The 17,987-nt window shown below is 42.9% G+C and overlaps 1 protein-coding gene across 2 annotated transcripts in view; it reads left to right on the top strand.

The window, feature by feature from the left end:
* Window positions 1-17,987, top strand: part of Klhl6 (kelch like family member 6) — a 68,362-nt gene that overhangs the window by 10,348 nt on the left and 40,027 nt on the right. The gene's annotated exons all lie outside the window — the stretch shown is intronic.

The following is a 17,987-nucleotide window of genomic DNA, read 5'->3' on the forward strand; positions in this document are numbered from 1 at the left end:
TCTGAGAACACCCATCTAGGGCAAAGGGTTTAATAAGAAGTAAGAGGGTGGGTCAGGGTATGTGAGGTAAACACATGCTCTGAAAGAACAAGATCTCAAGATTCTATAGGCCATCACTGGGCCAGCACCAGAAACTACTTGGTCTAGTGAAAGAATTCATACTCTGGAAGTTGAGTCCAGATGCTGCCATTTACTGGCTGTGTAAATCTTGGAGGGACTGCTTGGCCTGTCTGGGGCTCAGCAATGGTACCTACAATACAGTCAGGCTAGTGGTTTATGTCTACCTATCTTGGTGAGTTGCTATGAAATGAAAATAATAAAATGGATTTATTTGTGAATTTATTTGTCTGCAAACATTTTATGTACAGTAATAAGTCAGATTTCTTAGTTTCAGTAAACAGGAATCGACTCTGGCTTATTTGAGGAGAGGAATTTATGTAAATGATAGTAGGACTTGGAAATCCCCCCCCCCAATCCCCAAACAAATCTGAAGAACCAAAATGAAAAAACAGACAGGTGCAAAGGAGGTCAGGCAGCAGCCGGGACCATAGCCCAAGGCCACCCTGAACTGTGTGGGGAGGACTCCCCAGCTGCTGCTGTCCTGGAGACCACAGCTGCACAGCTGCAGTCGCTGCTGATGCTGCATCGCTTTCTCTGAAAACTGGAGGTTGCTACTGCTTCTGCTGCCTCTGCTAAAACTGGCTCTCTCCTCTGTCCCTGCTTCTTGGACTCACTAGCTCCCAGTTCAGAGCCTGGAGTTGATTTATCTGATTGACCAGGGCTGAGTTTTACATGTTAATGCCTTAGATGGAACAGGAACTGAGAAAGACAATACCAGGCCTTTGTAGCTACTGGAGTGGGAACTGACTTCTGCCGTTACTGTGTCTCATTCAGAGGGATAATTCACTACACCTAGGGAGGCTTTCAGATGTTGGACAACTGGAAACTGACAAGTGTCTATAATATGTACCTAAAATGGACCAGGCTTGCATAGAATGCAGAATAGGTACTAAGGTACCATGAAAACTATACAGGCATTAGGGGACTCTGTGACTCTTGTCACATTAGAGATATGGATTCTGAGATCCTAGTAAGCAAGTGGACAGTTATTATTAGCACTTTCACTCTTATTCTCCCCCAAACCATGAGCAGTCCTGTGTTCACTTGTGGGAATGTGACACAAAGGTGCCATCAGCCATGGGTAGACTAGAAATAGATTGAAAAATGTGACCTATGTGGAGGCAGTGACTACATTATTTGTCTCATTGTCCTTGGCACTACTGCAATGGCTGGCATTCAGCAGACACCCTGTAAATGTTAGAAGTGAGTAAAACCTCGCTATTCCTCCTGCAGATTTAGTTACTGATGAAGTAGCATCTAGGCCTGAGCAGGAAGTCCTTACAGAGTTTGGAAGCTATCACATGCTTTAGAAAAGGGAAGAATGATAAAGTATTGCCTTCACAGGAAAAATTGAAAAGAGCATTTAAAAAATCCAAAATGTTTCCGAACGTTGAGGATTTAACAGGTTACTCGTATCATCATCTGGATACAGATGTGCTATGCCTATAGGGTAGGTGATTCTTGTAGGAATTTTAAAAAAATTGTTTTTAGCACTGGGAAGTTGTGCTCTCAGAACAGAAGTGCAATCAGGTCCTTTGATTTTTTTTCTACTTTTTAAAAGTTGGTGCATTGTAGTTGTACATAATGATGGGCTTTGTTGTCACATATTTGTTCGTGAACACACTATACCAATATAATTTATCCAGTATCACTCTCTGGCACATCTGTCCTTCCTCCCCATCTCCCACTCATGGTCCCTTTCCTCTATTGATCTCCCTCTGATTTTCATGAGATCTACCCCTACCTTTCTTTTCCCTTTTCCTCTCTAGCTTCCACATATGAAAGAAAACATGTTCCTTGACCTTCTGAGTTTGATTTATTTTGCGTAACATAATGGTCTCTAGTTTCATTAATTTTCCGGCAAATGACATAATTTCATTTTTACTTATGGCAGGTCCTTTGATTTTTAAATTAAAGTTTCTCTGTCACCTCCACTCATGGTGTCTAAGCATGTGGGACTCCTTTCAACCAGGAACAGAACAACTATTCTTCTCCAATTTTGAATAATCTTGTGTGTAAACTCCCAAATAAATCACAACAGATAAATACATCCATGATTCATATCAAGTCATGAGCACATCTCTGCATCAAGCCCATGGATACCTGTCCCTCCATTAAAATGTTTTTATAGAACTGAGTGCTAATATGGTAAACCCAATGGCATAGGAGAAGGGCTGGCCACATGCTCAATGGTTGTGTTTTTGGTAAAACTGCCATGGAGCTTACCATCAATCATGTTGCTCAATGTTTCCGTACTAGTTATCATTTTTGTCTTCAAGGGATGGAAGCTCAACTCAAATGAGCTTAGACAAGGAGGTAACATACAGCATAGGAATTGCTGGGATGTAACAGAGCCCAGGGAGAAGAGGAACCAAGTCCTCAAACACAATCAGATTGCTCTCTCTCCTCCTCTCACTTGTCTCATGTGGAATTTTCAGTTTAAGTTCTGGCACATGGTTGGCAGCTTGCCTGTTGGCAGATCTGAGACTCACTTCCCCCAGCTTTGGTTCTAGAGGGAAATTGAAGGACTTTCTTTATCTTGAGTCTGAAGAGTCCTTGGGAAAGAACTGATTGGTCCAGTATCATTCGATTACCCATTCTTCCACCAATTGCTGCCATCAGGGGGCACTATGATCAGCTCAGCTTAGGAGTTCACCATTGGTCAAAGAGGGATGTTTGTGTATGGTGGAGGGGAGGAGAGAGGGAGAAAGAAAAGAGAGAGGCAGGGAGAGAGAGTGTGAAGAAGGAGAGAGAGAGTGAATCAGATCAGGAAAGACAGACAGAAAAAGAGACAGAGACATCTGCAAAAACGTGAGAACTCCCACATGAACAACATAATTTGAGTGGGACTGGTTGAGGAGAAGAGAATTTCCCAGAAAAGGAAGACACTGGATGAAAGGAGAAGCAAATGTTCACTAAAGAGGAATCAAATCCTGTTTTTTTTTTTTTTTCTTTCACTAGCCAACTTACCATATTTCTGTATTTGCTTTGGCTGTCCTTAGCTTGAATTTTAATAACAGTTTCCTCTTTAATCACTTAATTCTTATTTTGGTTGGCACTGCTTTGAATTTTAAAACCCATCTCCTTCTTTAGGATAAGCCATCTTAAATTCTTTTTGGCAAGTCCATCTCTATATAAAGATGCTTCCTTGCTATGAAAGAAGATCATTTAGGCAACTGTGTGCCCCCCACCAGCTGTAAGGGTATATGTTCTTTCATTGCATGTATATTTCGTGGAAAGCTTGAAGGTCACAGTAATTACAGGAGTGTTGATACTGCTCTGACTTTAAAACACAATCAAAATAAAACTAGCAAGATACATCAAGGATTTAAAACATCCAGCAGATTTGAATGTAGTGATTCAGGTCCTGGGGTCAAGTAAGAGCTTACTGAATTCAAAAGACCCTATGTCATGTAGAATAAGCTTGGGTTTAAAGAGGGCAGAAGAACAAGACATTTTGGTATTAGGAAAATAGTGGGAGGGGCAGAGGCCCAGTGAATAATTCCTGGAAAGAGAGGTTAGCAGACACAACACACACACAAATGGACAGAAGAGAGTAGAGATTAGGAAGAGATAGGAAAGTATCAGGTGTCTCACAGCATCCTTAAGGCTCAGGACAGCAGGTTGGGTTGGAGGGAGGTGGCTGTCTCATTTGCTGGTGGACCCAGAAATGGAGAAGAGAATTCTTAGTAAGCTCTATGAAAGTCCTCCTTCTTCCCACATGTCTTCACCTTACCACTGTTCATTGGCAAGCCTTCAGTTGCAGAATCCTGGATCATATTACCTCTCCTGGAGTACAAATACCTGGAGAGGAGGGAATGCAAAACACTAAATTTTTGTTACTGTAGTGTTGAGTGGGTTTAAGGAAATTTCATCTGTCCATTCATATAGTCAACCAATGGACCCAAATTTACTAAGTGCTTACATACTCTAGGCCTGGCATAAGGTATGCAAAGGTGAATGAGTTATGGTTCCTTCTAACCTGGAAGACACAACCTAGTTAGGGGAGAGAGATGAGTAAATCGATGTTTAGAGTATGGGGTGACAGGCACCACAATGGAGCCCTGCAAAAGGGCTATGGGAGCTACAGGAGGGCATATCAAGCCAGAGAAAAAGCTGTCAGAAAAGTCTTCCCAGAATAGATGAGAGTTGAGGCATGAGTAGGCATTGGCCAGAATGGGCCAAGTGAAGGGGAGAAGGAAAATACATCTGGGGAGGAGGTACCATGCAGGGCCAGCACAGGAACCACAGGGAGAAGAGCAGAGGTGCAGTAAAGGAGATGTGTAGTCAGGGAGAGGGGCAGGTCAGGTCATGACAGGTTTTGTTGGGCGAAGCTGAGGGGTGAAACACATGTCACAGGCAGTGAAAAGCCATGGAGGAAAAGTTAAACAGAAAAACAATATGATCTGAGATCTCCCTATAGGGTCAAGGTCCCATCAGTCTTTGGAGACCCTCAGGTGGTTTCAAGAAGTTACAGTGAGAGGAGATAAGGGTCAGAATGAAGGCAGAGGCGGTGGCCTGGGGAGGCAGACTTAAGATGCTGAGTTCTCTCTGAGGGCCTGCAGGGCAGACAGACCTCCCACGGCCCCAGGGAGAGGCTGCACTGCCTAGTGAGAAAGGGGAAGAATGGAGAGTGGGAAGATTGGAAGACAACGGATGTCACACTTCCTTGAGGGTTGACTCTGAGCTTCAAGATTGGGAAGAGAAACAGGAGGTAGTGTGACCCTAGCAATCCTTCATGTGCCCACGCATCCCATTTTAGAGAAATGCCCCAAAACATAATGAATAATTTAAAAGTAAGTCAAGTTCTGAACTTGCAATTTTTGAACACTTTGAAGGAGATTCACACTACAGTTATTACTAAAATCTCTTTCCCTTACCTCCGGAGTAGACCAGTGTTAGTTTTAAGGTATCTTCCTTTGAAAATTTTTTCAATTTTTGTTTTTGGTATTGGGAATTGATAGCAGGGGTGCTCTGCCACTGAACTACAACCCTAGTCCTTTTTGGTTTTTATTTTGAGACGGGGTCTCACTAAGCTGACAAGAATAGCTTTGAACTTGCAATCCCCTTGCCTCAGCCTCTTAGGAGTTGGAATTACAGGCTTTTCTTTAAAATTTCAATAGCCCTCTATCTCAGAGGACCAGTTAGAAATAGGAGCCCCTTTCTCTGCAGTCCACATTAGGATGCAAGACTTGGAAAGTGTAGCAGGGACTAAGTGAGACTGGGTCCTGGTACCCCTGGTTAGCACAACCTTCAGGGGCTCCTCCTCCACCTCTGGCCTCACAGCTGCTGCCTGTCAGAAGCTCCTGCGTTTCTCCCCTTTCCCTCTGGCTTCTGTATCACGAAAGGCTAAGGAGGAGGCCTGGCTATCCAGATTGCATCGTGACAGCTGTCAGAGAAAGTAGTCTGGAATACACATATGACCACCATTGTCCTGTCACAACAGGCATAGCTTTGATGAGGGGAGCCTCAACATCTGAATACCTTGGGGTGAAGACTGGACCCAGTGTCGGTTTGTGAATTTCTAAGTGGTTGGAACCAGGGAATGTTCAAAATATCTCTAGACAGGGCCAATCTTTGAATTCTGGTCAGTGACAGTGGTCAAAGGTAAGCCAGGCGGCATCCTGGGGGGAAGGGTGAGATGGAAAATGTTCAGAAAAAGAAGGTGATGTGGAACCTCCAGGACAGTAGCCTGGTCAGGATGTGACAGTGGACAGTAAGCACAAATGCTGACTTTGCTCCTGACCCTATAGGGAAGTGAGAATCTAAGCAAAGCTCACAAAAGAGGAGTGTGAAGGAAGTGGTATTTGGTTAGGGGAAGCCAGGTTTTCATCACCAGCAAAGATGTGGGAGATGTACAAAACCAAAAGCAAATTAAAGCAGAGAATAACCACTGTGTTCTGTAATATAAAAATCTCTAGGTCCTGGGATAAACAGCAATGGACATGGAATTCTAATTCAGAGAATTGTTAGGTATTATGTTTCCTTGACACATGCCTTGGACAAAGTCTCCCAGGAACTTATTGCTATTTATTCTCATAGCAGTTAGAGGAGAAATGTGGGTTTGGAGTTTGGGGTCGAATAGGCAAATCTGTGGGGCTTACTTGAAGTATGGGACTACATTGTATGTGTGGCTTACTTTCTATCCATCCATCCATCCATCCATCCATCCATCCATCCATCCGTCTGCCCAACAACTACTAGAAGTATCTCCTCTGGGCCAGTAATTTGAATTGAGAGAGAAATAAAATCTAATCCCTTTCCCTCAGATGCTTATTAGTCTAATAGAGAAGACATATTAAAACCAGACCACCAAAGTATATCAGAGAGGCCTGCCTGGAGCCCAGGGTGCTGATGTGAATGGATTGGAAACTGCTAGTCACTGGGTATAGCTGCACTGTAGGATGGGAAAGGAAGTGCACAGACCACATTGTAAAGGACCTTTATGACAATGTTGACAGGACTCAAGGTTTACTTTTTCTGGGCACCTGTAATATAATCTTCATGGGCCCTTTGCTGTTCAGGATTTCTCTTGTCCAGTTGAATCAGTTGGAACTCTGCATTGCAAGTGACAGTCAGTCAGTTCATACTGGTTCAAACATAAAGGAAAAAAAGGAATTTGTTCATATGCTTTTAGTTTTTTCATGGAACTAGAGATTAAACCCAGGATCTCATGCATCCTGGACAAGTGCTCTATCACCCAGCTACACATCCAACTCTTGTTCATGTAATTTTTTTTTTTTTGGTACCAGGGATTGAACCTAGGGGTGCTCAACTGCTGAGTCACATCCCCAGCCATTTTTATTTTTTATTTTGAGACAGGGTCTTGCTAAGTTGCTTAGGGCCTCACCAGTTGCTGAGGCTGGCTTCGAACTCACAATCCTCCTGCTTCATCTTCCTGAGCCATTGGGATTAAAGGCATGTGCCACTATGCCTGGCTTGTTCATGTAATTTTAAGATATCCAGGAGTATCGTTTTATGTATAGTTGATCCTTGTCCTCAAACTAATCTCATCAGGACTCAGATGCATTTTTTTTTCTCTCTCTCATTACTGCTTTCCTCTCCCAGGGAGGGTCTTCACACAGGGAGGCAAGTATCTTTGAACTTTCATTTCTACCAGTTTAGCAATCTCATGGGAGGAGAGCTTCTGTTCCTCAGTAATTCCAGAAAAGTTCTGGAATTGGCTTTGCTTAGATCAGCTTTGTCATGTGTCTGTCCCTAACCAGTCACTGTGGCATAGAGGACATAACATGTGTTCGTTTCTGGTCTAAGAGGTAGGGTCAGCCCCATCCAAACATCCCAGGCTAACAAAGGATGAGAGGTAGCTCCCAATGGAAAATACAGGTACTCCTACTGAAAAGGATAGGAATGGTGCTGGGCAGGCAAAACAAGAATCGCCCATTCGATCTCTGAGACTGAGTCATTGCTGAAGCCTGGCCACAAGCATTGTTATGATTGATGTTCTGTCCAGCCTGGTTGTGCAGGACAAAACAAGCTCTTCTTTCTGTTATAAATTTGAATGGAGTGAGTTACATGGCATGTTGAGACATCAGCAGTGGTCCCGTGGGTCTTGAAGGACTCTAGTTCCATAGTAATATGGCCAGGTTCTGATATCTCCAAAAGGTCCAGGTGTCCTTGAGGAGTGGTGAACTTAGCCAAGGAGCATGGCAGACAGCAATTCTTTTAAGGTTTGGTAATGCTTAGAGTCCATGATGGGAAGCTCTGGGTTTCCAGTTTCATCTGTCATCTTGGTACAAAGACTCAGCCAGTGGCTGGGGGTTCAGAGTTAACTTCAAACTCCAGAGAGAAACGTAGAGAATTGTTATTCTTGTATCTGTACTGGAAAAAAGAATTGGCCATGAATATTCAAATGCTTCTCTGAAGATGTAGTGGTCAGTTCTCCATTATTATAACAAAACATCCAGAGGCTGGATACTTTAAAAAGAAAAGAAGCTATTAAGCTCACCATTCTGGAAGTTCAAGGGTAGGGTTCTAGCACTGGCTTGGGTTTGGTGAGGGCCTCCTTGGCTGTGTCACAGGAACAGTGTATCATGGCGGGAGTGCATGCTAGAGGGAGAGAACACATGGTGAGACAGGAAGCCAGAGAGCATTAGGGAGGGGCCAGTTTTGCTCTCCTACAATAACTGTCTTGTGAGAAGTCATCAGTGTCCCATGAGAACCACCTCAATTCCCTCTGAGTGCAGTACCCACATCAGCCTAACCACTTTGCACTAGGATCCATCTCCTAAAGTTCTCACCACCATACACCACCACAAGGAGGACCAAGCTTCCAATACATGAACCCCTGGGGGACAAACCACATACACACCTCAGCAGAAGGCATCACTCCAGCTGTATGCAGTTTGCATGTGCACAGCAGACAAGAACAAAATTGTATGCTATTATTATTAATAGAGCTTTGGTGCCAAGCCCTCTTCCAGAACTCCTACCTCCAATGAACTGTACTACTCAAATATAAACTGTGGTGCCTTTTCTTTGCATCTAAACTAGGGAAAGACTAAGAGGCCAGGATGAGGCCTTCTTTCATCTGAGCTATGCAGGTTAGGAAGAAGAGATTAATTCGTTCTCATTCTAGGATTCTAGGGGGCTAGATCTCAGAAGGTGAAAGGGAGACTCTACAGCAAGAGGGGACTTTCCTGGGACATGTTTGCCCGAGCACTGCAGCATTTTTTTTCCTTGACTTTAATCTTTATTGAATCTCTTTCTCAGATGTGAACCAAGGGAGCCTGTGTAGAGGAGTGGGGGTGACTTCTTTCTAGGGCAATGGTTCTTAAGCTTTACTTGCAAAGGAATTATAGGTGGGGCCCAGAGAAGCCTAATAAGATACATCTCCCTAACCCTACTGCCAAGGATTTTAATTCAGTAGGTCTGGGGTAGATGGAGTTTGGGATTCTGGGTTCTTAATGGGTACCCAAAGTACTAAGCAGCTGGGCCAGGGAACATGCTTTGTGACCTACCTCCTGAGGCTGCTGTATCTGGAAGCCGAGGATGTAAGCAGGACTCTAGTGTTGGGATGGGATCTGCATGATAGGACTGAGGGACAGCTTGAAGTCAGAAATTGGGCTGAACTGAATGTTTATTTGCTTCCCTTGGTTAGGACTATGTGGAAAACAGCAGGTGGAAGATTTCAGTACCTTGAGCTTAGAGTTGCTGGGAAGCATACAGAGTGATGTCATGCCATACCAGGTCACACTTGCATCTGCTGACTCCCTGCTTTGTTTGCAGTGGAAACCCCTATGATTGGCTGCATTGGTTTTATATCCAATAATCCCTTTTTAACAATAGTGGTCATTGTGCAGCACAGGATGACTAGTTTGAAACATTATTTTAACTGATTGCATACACATTGGACACTTGTATTCTTGAGTAGAACTTCACTTACTTTGTAACTAATGTTAAAGCCAGTCCAACACAGAAGATCTATCTCAGTGAAGGAGAGGAGTCAGTTTTTGGTATAAATGGGAATAGTGATGGGGTTGGAGATAGAATAGAGTAGAGGCAGGCAGGGAGGAAGCCAGTATAAGATAGTGGAGATGATGGGGTTTATAGGGCTTAGATTGGTGTTTGGAGTTCAGAGCTATGGTGGGTTGGGGAGTGAGTGAGCTATAAATAGTCGAGCTGGGTGAAATGTTCTGAGCTGCTGAGTTTAAGAATTACAGGAGCCCCTAGAACTCATCAAAGTTATAAGTAGAATGCTTGAGTGCATGTGTGTCCTCCTCAAATTTCAGGCTCTGGGATCTGGGGCTGTGATGTGTTCATCATCATGGGGGTGGAGAGCACGTGGGGCAGGACTCCCCATCCATGACCTCTACAGGGTGCTTAACCATTCTTGGAGTGGCAGATTCCTGTCAAAAACAAAAGCAAAGGAACTAGGAAGGACAAGTTGACTCATTCCTTCATTTGCTTATTCCCTCATTTTTTCTGGAGACCAACTCCCTACTGGGTGGGAGCGCTGGTCTAGTCTTGGGGATACAGTAGCAAATATGGCAGAACTCAAACCCTCAATCAGTTCACATTCTAGTCAGGGGACAATTGTTAAACCAATTAACAAGTAGGTGATAGCAGGGTTATGAAGAAAAATACAGGAAGTGAAGGAAGTGAAGGTGTTAGGGAATGACTATTTTGGTTTGGGGACAGCATCAGGGAGAGCCTCTGAGGAGGTGACATTGGGGCAGAGATATGAAGTGAGGAGTAGGCCCAGTAGAGATTAGAAGGGTGTGGGGCCCAGGCAGAGCTTGACTTCACCCCAGAACACCTTCAGGCTGCGGATGTTCTCATGGCTGATGTGGGAGATGGGCTCACTGGCTAAGGCTTTTTGGGGTCAGCACTGATTCACTGTACTAGGCGTCTGGCTCACTGTTATGAGACCGTTTATGCTGTAAAATGAGGATCCTAATAGCTACCTCTGTTTTACAAGAAACTCATGAGAATTGGTCAGCATCTTTGGAAATAGTTTTTATTATACAATATCTTAAATGTATGCTATGAGTTAAATTGTTACCAATTAATCCAGCTGTGTGATCAGAGAACAAAATGTGGGCTGGTACACTTAGGGCTGACGCTGAGCTGACATCCTCCACCCCACCTATACAAAATTTGGCCTTGAACTCTTGCTGATTTTCTTGCACTGTTGAGTTATGGACCAAGTCCAAATGCTAGGTTCTGTTGATTGCTGATCACCTGTGAGGACCAAACTTTGACCACAGTTTTCCTGGATCTCCCAGCGGGAGCAGCGGGAGGCCTAGAAATTTAATTTTTGAGAAATAGATTTCTCCCCAATTTCACTTTATTCATATTCAGTATGGTGGCCATGGCCCAGGACAGTCTATTTAAGTGGCAGAAAAATAAACAAAAACATCTTGGAAAAGAGCAGTGAAATGCTGGGATTTGGGAATCAAATGTGAGAGAAGGACACTGTTTTTAGAATACTTCCCTCCTTTCTCCCAGGCACAGTTACTGAATTAATGTCTGTAGAGCAACCTGTGTGTTGGTGTTTCCCTGGCTCTGGATGGTGGACAGAAATATAGCAACTCTGACATCAGTCACACCAGTCATCCAAACACATCAGGCCAAATGCTGCCAGGTCAAGGGTCACAAGCTGAAGTGATGCACGGTCCTCCCAGATACCTCTGGGTATCTCCCAACAGCCTGCTGAGGTCTATGATCTGGTCTGAAAGGCCTTCCTTGATTGAGTGCTTACCAGGTACCAGGTATTGTGCTAACCACTTGATGCACATTACCTTGCTTATTCTTCCAAACAATTCACGGAGGCAGTGACTGTTGTATCATTGAACAGAGGAGCAAACTGATGTTTCTTCACTTGCACTGAGTCCCGCAGTGAGTGCTGAGTGTTGAGCATAGAGCCTACTCTGGACTGCAGCCCTTCTCTGCCTTCCAACAGCTAGGCAGCAACTCTTCTTCCTTGCTTGCCCTTAGACTCCCCAAAACTCCTTTGCTTGTGCACATCCAATTCACACATAGAAAGAAAGCCACAAGTGCTGAGCATTTTCCTACTCCTGGGTTGGCCTTAACTGAAGGCTATCAGCAGTACCCACTGTCATAGCCTATTGCCTTTGCCTCTTTTGGGACCACTCTGAAGTATGTCTCCAGATCCTTGCAGGGTCAGATTGAAGTGATTTTCTGCATGACTTTGGTCTTACTTGGCTTCCTCCCTTAACACATCCCTAGCATAGGAGGATCTTCTCCTGGAGAATCCAGGTACTAGTTGGTATGGGCTGAGCCGGGGCAGGATGTTATCCAGTGATTGTGAATCCAAGAAAGAATTTGGATGGGGAATCTAGCAGTGACAGCCCAAATAACAGTCCAAGTGACCCCAAAGAGACCAATAAAATATCACATTGAAATACATATTATTTATTTAAGAGTCCTCCTGTGTGTCAGGTGTCACAGGAGACCATTTCCACACATACTTCATTAATGTTAGAACATCTCTCCATTAGGGTTTCTTAGTTTTCTTCTGAATGTTGAAGATCACAAATTGTCCCCGACTTAACAATAATTCAATTTGATTTTTTGATGGTATGAAAGTGATGTGCACTCAGGAGAAATTGTACTTCGACATTTGAGTTTTATTCTTTTCCCCTGTTCACCATGTGCTGTCTCATATTCTGCTGTGGTGCTGGGCAGTGGCTCTGAGCCACACAGCTCCCAGTAAGTCATTTGATCACAACACTAAACCACAGAGGCTCAATAGCACACCGTGTTACTACACTATGATGTTCAGTAGGTTAGGTGTGTAAAATGCATTTTTTGTGGGGATTGTACCAGGAATTGAACCCGGGGGTGTTTAACTCTGGGCCACATCCCCAGCCCTTTTTATATTTTATTTTGAGACAGGGTCTTGCTAAGTTGCTTAGGGGACTCGATAGGTTGCTGAAGCTGGTTTTGAACTTGGGATCCTCCTGCCTCTGCCTCCCAAGCCCCTAGAATTACAGGCATTTGCCACCATTGAGTGGCTTCATTACATGCATTTTTATTCTATGATATTTTCAATTTACTATGGGTTTAGAGACACATGAACCCATTGAATGTTGAAGAGCACCTGCATATGGTTTTAAAAAAATTCACCTTTCACTAATCTTAAAATCACATTTGAAGTGAAATAGCATTTCTAAATTTGATGCTGGTGGGTTTCCAGAGGTGTTGCATCCGTTATGTGAAACTTCATCCAACCTCATGATCATGCCCACTAAATGACCTATTTTCCATGTATTTGAACATAGGATGTTCATGTGGATGATTGAGGGATAATTGCAGATCTGGGTGACCCTGACTCTGTGCAGGATTGATGCTGTAGAACTGTGCTGCCTAATATGGCACCACTACCACTTGTGACTGTCAAGCATTTGAACTGTGGCCAGTCTCAACCAAGATGATTTTAAGTCTAAAATATACATGTTGGATTTTTGCAGACTTAGTGTGGCAAAATAATATAAATTATCTTATTGGTAATTTGAAAATATTCCTTTCATGTCAAAATGGTAATATCAGGTCTACACTGGGTTAAGCAAAATAGGTTATTAAAATGGGTCTTCATCTCTTTTTAATTTTTAAAAAGTGTGATGACTGGGACATGTCAAATTACATATGTCATTACAGACCTACTTAGCAGCACTGCCCTAGAAACTCCAACAAAGGGAGGCTTACAGCCTGAGCTTGTCCAGTTCCTCCAAGCGAGAGGCATTAGCTGAGAAGACATTGTATGGTTGACCAGAAGGATTTTTTAAATGAAATCAGGAGGCAACAAGGCGAGACCTGCATGACATCACTCTTAAAGGCACATGATTGTGGTTCTGCAGACAGCGCCCTGCTGCTGACCAAGAAGATTTATGACTGAAGAAAGTGGCTTGTAAATCGGTCACCTGCCCAAGTGACATCATTGCTTCTTTGGTCCCAGGCTGGAATTTATTAACTTGGTAGCCCTGGAATTCACATTTGCTCTTCCTTTCATGCTGTCTTAGTCTTGTGAGAAGAAAGACGCCAGTTGGGGGAAGACAGAAGAAGAAGGAGGAAGGAGGGGTGGGAGGGTCATCATTGGTTAAAGCAAAAAGGACAGAGAAAGGAGGACAGAGGGACACCAGAGGGCAAGATCTCACTGGCTAAAACAAAAGCTTTGAGAAGTCAGCAAGTCAAATGATCCCTCCACCCTCGTGTGTGTGTGTGTGTGTGTGTGTGTGTGTGTTTGGACTTTTGGATGTTTGATCCTGGGAAGCCACAATCTACCTTTGTCTTACATATTAGGTAAAGGGGAAGGGAAACAGATGAGTGATTACAATTCATTTTAAGACAATTTATTTCCAGTCGTGATAAATAGGAGGTGTGGGAAAGGAATGGGGAGCAGGACATAAGGATATAATCCCCTCTGTGTCTAAATGGATGTCCCAGTTTGGGGACCCCTATTTTTTAATACCAGGGCTCCACTCTGGGACCTTCCTATTTCAGTGATTTGACTGGGAGATAATTATTCTCCAGGCAATATTCATTTGTACCTGTTGTTCAGGTATCTGAGACTTATAGAGTTCATTGAAAACTAGCTAGAGAAGTTCCCCAGCAGCCTACTGCCTCGGTTAATACATTTTCTGGGAAATGTCCCTGGCATTGTCACAAGCCTTGCAACTCTGTTTGGATGCAGTTAATTCTTGACTCCAGGGGCATCCATCACCAGCAAACTATGGTGAGAATATACCTGTTAAAAATGTTCTCTCTGAGTTCTGTTGCTGTTTATGGACATTCAACGGCTCCCCATTGTCCACTGAATAAAAACCTAGTGCCCTGGCCTGCCTCCAGGACCTTTCACAATCAGGACCCAGGTTTACCTTCCCAGACTCCTCTTACTACCTCCTTTCAATCTGTGGACCCCAGCTGAATCACATGTAGACGCTTATAATGACCCTTTACCATTGTGCTCACATGGGTGACTGGGAGCTGTGGCTCGCTGCCAATGCCCAGCATTTTCAGAGAGTATTGTGTTGTATATCACTAGCTGGGGAGAAGATCAAAATCTAAATTTGAAGAATGGTTTTTGCCCAATGTTTATGCCTTTTGCACCACTGTAAAGTTGAAAAATCCTGTCAAACCATTATAAGTTAGAAATCATCTGTATTTGCTGGTTCTTTTATCTGCCCTTCTTCTTTATGTCCCTTCTACTCATAGTGGTTTTTTTACCTGCAAATTCTATCCATAACCTTCACATATCAAAATTTTCCTTCTCCATGAGCAGCCACTCCTGGCTTCCACAGCACATTATAGTCTTTTATGGCCTTTTGTTTGTGCCTATATATCCCTGCTAAATTGTGAACTATTAGGGTTTGGGGTTAATAGAGACTGTCAGTATTAGTCAACCTGAGCTGTTATAACAAAATATCATATACTCGGTGGCTTAAACAGTAGAAATTTTTTTTTCTTACACTTCTGGAGTCTGGAAATCTGGGATCAAGTTGCTAGTTGGGGTTTTGTGAGGGCTCTCTTCCTGGCTTGTAAATGGCCTCCCTCTCCCTGTGTCTTCATGGTCTTTCCTTAGTATATAAGTGAATGGTGGGGGGAGATCTTTTTCTCTTCTTATAAGGACACCAGTCCTGTCTGATTTGGATATCATTTTTATGACTTTGTTTAATCTAATTACCTCCTAAATCCCTGTCTCCAAATGCAGTGGCATTGGGAGTTTTTAGGATTTAAACATGTGACTTTTGGGAGGAACATAGTTCAGTCTATGGCGTTCCACATTTGGTCCTTTAAAGTCATGCCCTTCTTATATGCAAAATACATTGATGACATCCCAACAGCTCCCCAACTCTTAGTTTATTTCATTGTCAACTTCAAAGTCTCATGTAAATTTCATCTAACTCTGATATGGGTGAGATTTGAAGAACAACTCATCTTAAGACAAAATTTCTTTCCAGTTGTAAACCTGTAAAACCAAAATACAGCAGTGGGACAGGATAGATATTCTCATTCCAAAGGGGAGAAATAGGAAAGATGGAAGAGGTGGCAGTTCCCAAGGAAGGGCCAAACCTAGAAAGGTAAATCACATTTCATTTTAAGGATTGAGAATAATCCTCTTTGGTTTGATGCTGTGCCCTCCAGATCCAAGGAGGTGGCAGTATCACTCCCATGCCTGTAAGTGGGAGTCCTGTCCTCAAAGCTTTGACAGAGGCTGTCCCACCTATTGAACCAGGTGGCCCTTATGCTCTATCTCTAAATCACCCTCCAGTGATTGTTTTCTCCTCTTGAGGAATAGTGCACGTTGGCAGTTGAGTACCTGAATCATCTTGTCCCCCACCATCAAGTCCAAGTTCAATAGCTTTTCCTCATTTGCCCAGCCTCCATCCCTTCAGTTAAAACTGGCAATGTTTCATGTAATCCCATAAGTATTTTATCACCCCAGGTCATTTTATCAAATAATAGCCCTTGGTGCTCCCTTCAGAGCGTGCTTTCTCATGTTTTATAATGTTGGTATGCTGAGAATTTCCCTAGTCTTTAATTTCTGTTCCTTTTTTGCTTAAAAATCCATCTCCAATTAATTACTCTCCCTTTTCGTTTTACTAAGCAGTAGGAAGGAAAGCTGTTCCTCAACCCTGCTCAGAAATTGCCTCAGCTAAATATCTATTTAATCACATAAGAGTTCTACCTTCGACAAAATACTAGGACACTGTAGTGTTGAGTTTTTTTTTTTTTTTTTGGCCACTTTATGAGAGCAACACCTTTCTTCCAATGTACAATAACATATTCTCAATTTCCATGTGAGATCTCACCAGAAAGACCTTTAATGCCTATATTTCTATGGACATTCTGTTCAAGGCAATCTAGGCTTTTTATAGCATTCACCTCAAAACCCCTCCAGCTTCCACCCATTACCCAGTCCCAAACCAGCTTTCATATTTTTAATTATTTGTCATAGGAACGCCCCATTTCTTAGCAACCAAATCCATCTTACCTTGGGTTGCTATAACAAAAGACCATAGAAAGGGTGGATTAACCCACAGAAATGTCCTTTCTCACAGTTCTGGAGGCTGGAAGTGAGATCAGGGTGCCAGCGTGGTTGGGTTCTGGTGGGGGCTCTCTTCTTGGCTTGCAGCTGGTCAATTTCTTGCTGTGTCTTCTTCACATGGTGGGGAGGGAGAAAGAGAGGGGGGCTGTGGATTCTGCTCTTTTTCTTCTTCTTGTAAGGTTAATAATACTATCAGATAAGGACCTCAATCTTTTGACCTCTTTTAATCTTAATTACCTCCTAAAGACCTATCTCCAAATATAGTCACATTGGAGGTTAGAGTTTCAACATATGAACAGTGAGTGGGGGTTACAATTCACTTCAGAGTACTGCTTAATATTTAAACCCGTCTCATTCCTATCCCAGTATCCTACATAGAGTGAGTGTTCTGTAAATGCATGTTGAATGGAAAGAAATTGAATTCCAGCGCCTCCAAGGAGTGGTTTTCATAAGCTGTGCTGTCTTAGCTTGTCGAATTTCTGAGGTCTCACACCTACTGGAAGGGCCACAAAGAGTGAACAGGTTTTTGTAGGAATGGGCTGAAGGAATTGTCTCAGCTACAGCTATTAAGGATCAGACTCATGGGGTAAGAATGTTGTGAGGCTGTTATTCATCCCCAAGAGAAATTCCATCTAGTATGTAATGCTAACAATCATAATTCTTCTAAGCATTTGGATTTGTTTAAAAATATCTATCACAAGGATTATGAAATTGTGCATATAACCGAATTGCATTTCTTATGTGTAGGCTGAATCACCTGTGATGATGGTGCTGCAGCCACGTTGGTGGGCATTTTGACCTCAGTCACAGATTAGTTTCATGTTCCCATTCATGGTTTTCTATTGTCTTCCCTCCTATTTTAAATTTACGTAATCTTGCCATATTTTTGGCATCTTTAAACAGAATTTGGTTACAGAACTTCAGAAATCTTTTCAGAAGCCTAGTAAGATTTAAATGCATTTTAAAAATAAACAAAATTGCTCATACATTCCCTGAGGACTAGCAGCTCAAAAAAACCTAAAGAGCAGGATCAATTCACATATGAGCCCGGTATTGGGTGAAAAAAAAAAAAAGCCTGTGTTTCTTCTTATCTATTAGTTAATGAGTTAATCCTTAACAAACTTTAAAAATAGCTCTTAAAGCCCCATTACAGATGAGAAAGCTGGAGCTCATGGAAATGAAAAACACGTCCCATTTTTGAATTGGTAGGGCTGATGTTCAAACCCTCATTCATCTGATGCTAAAATCAACATTCTTTCAATCCTGTTCCCCTGCTTTCAAGATAGAGGCAAAGTTCATTCCTAAGGAGGATCAGAGCCAAAAAATGAGGCAGAGTAAT

This window comes from Marmota monax, unplaced genomic scaffold (genome assembly GCF_021218885.2).
Source record: "Marmota monax isolate L192 unplaced genomic scaffold, Marmota_monax_Labrador192_F-V1.1 WCK01_AAM20220418_F8-fsc00100, whole genome shotgun sequence".
Classification (NCBI taxonomy): Eukaryota; Metazoa; Chordata; class Mammalia; order Rodentia; family Sciuridae; genus Marmota; species Marmota monax.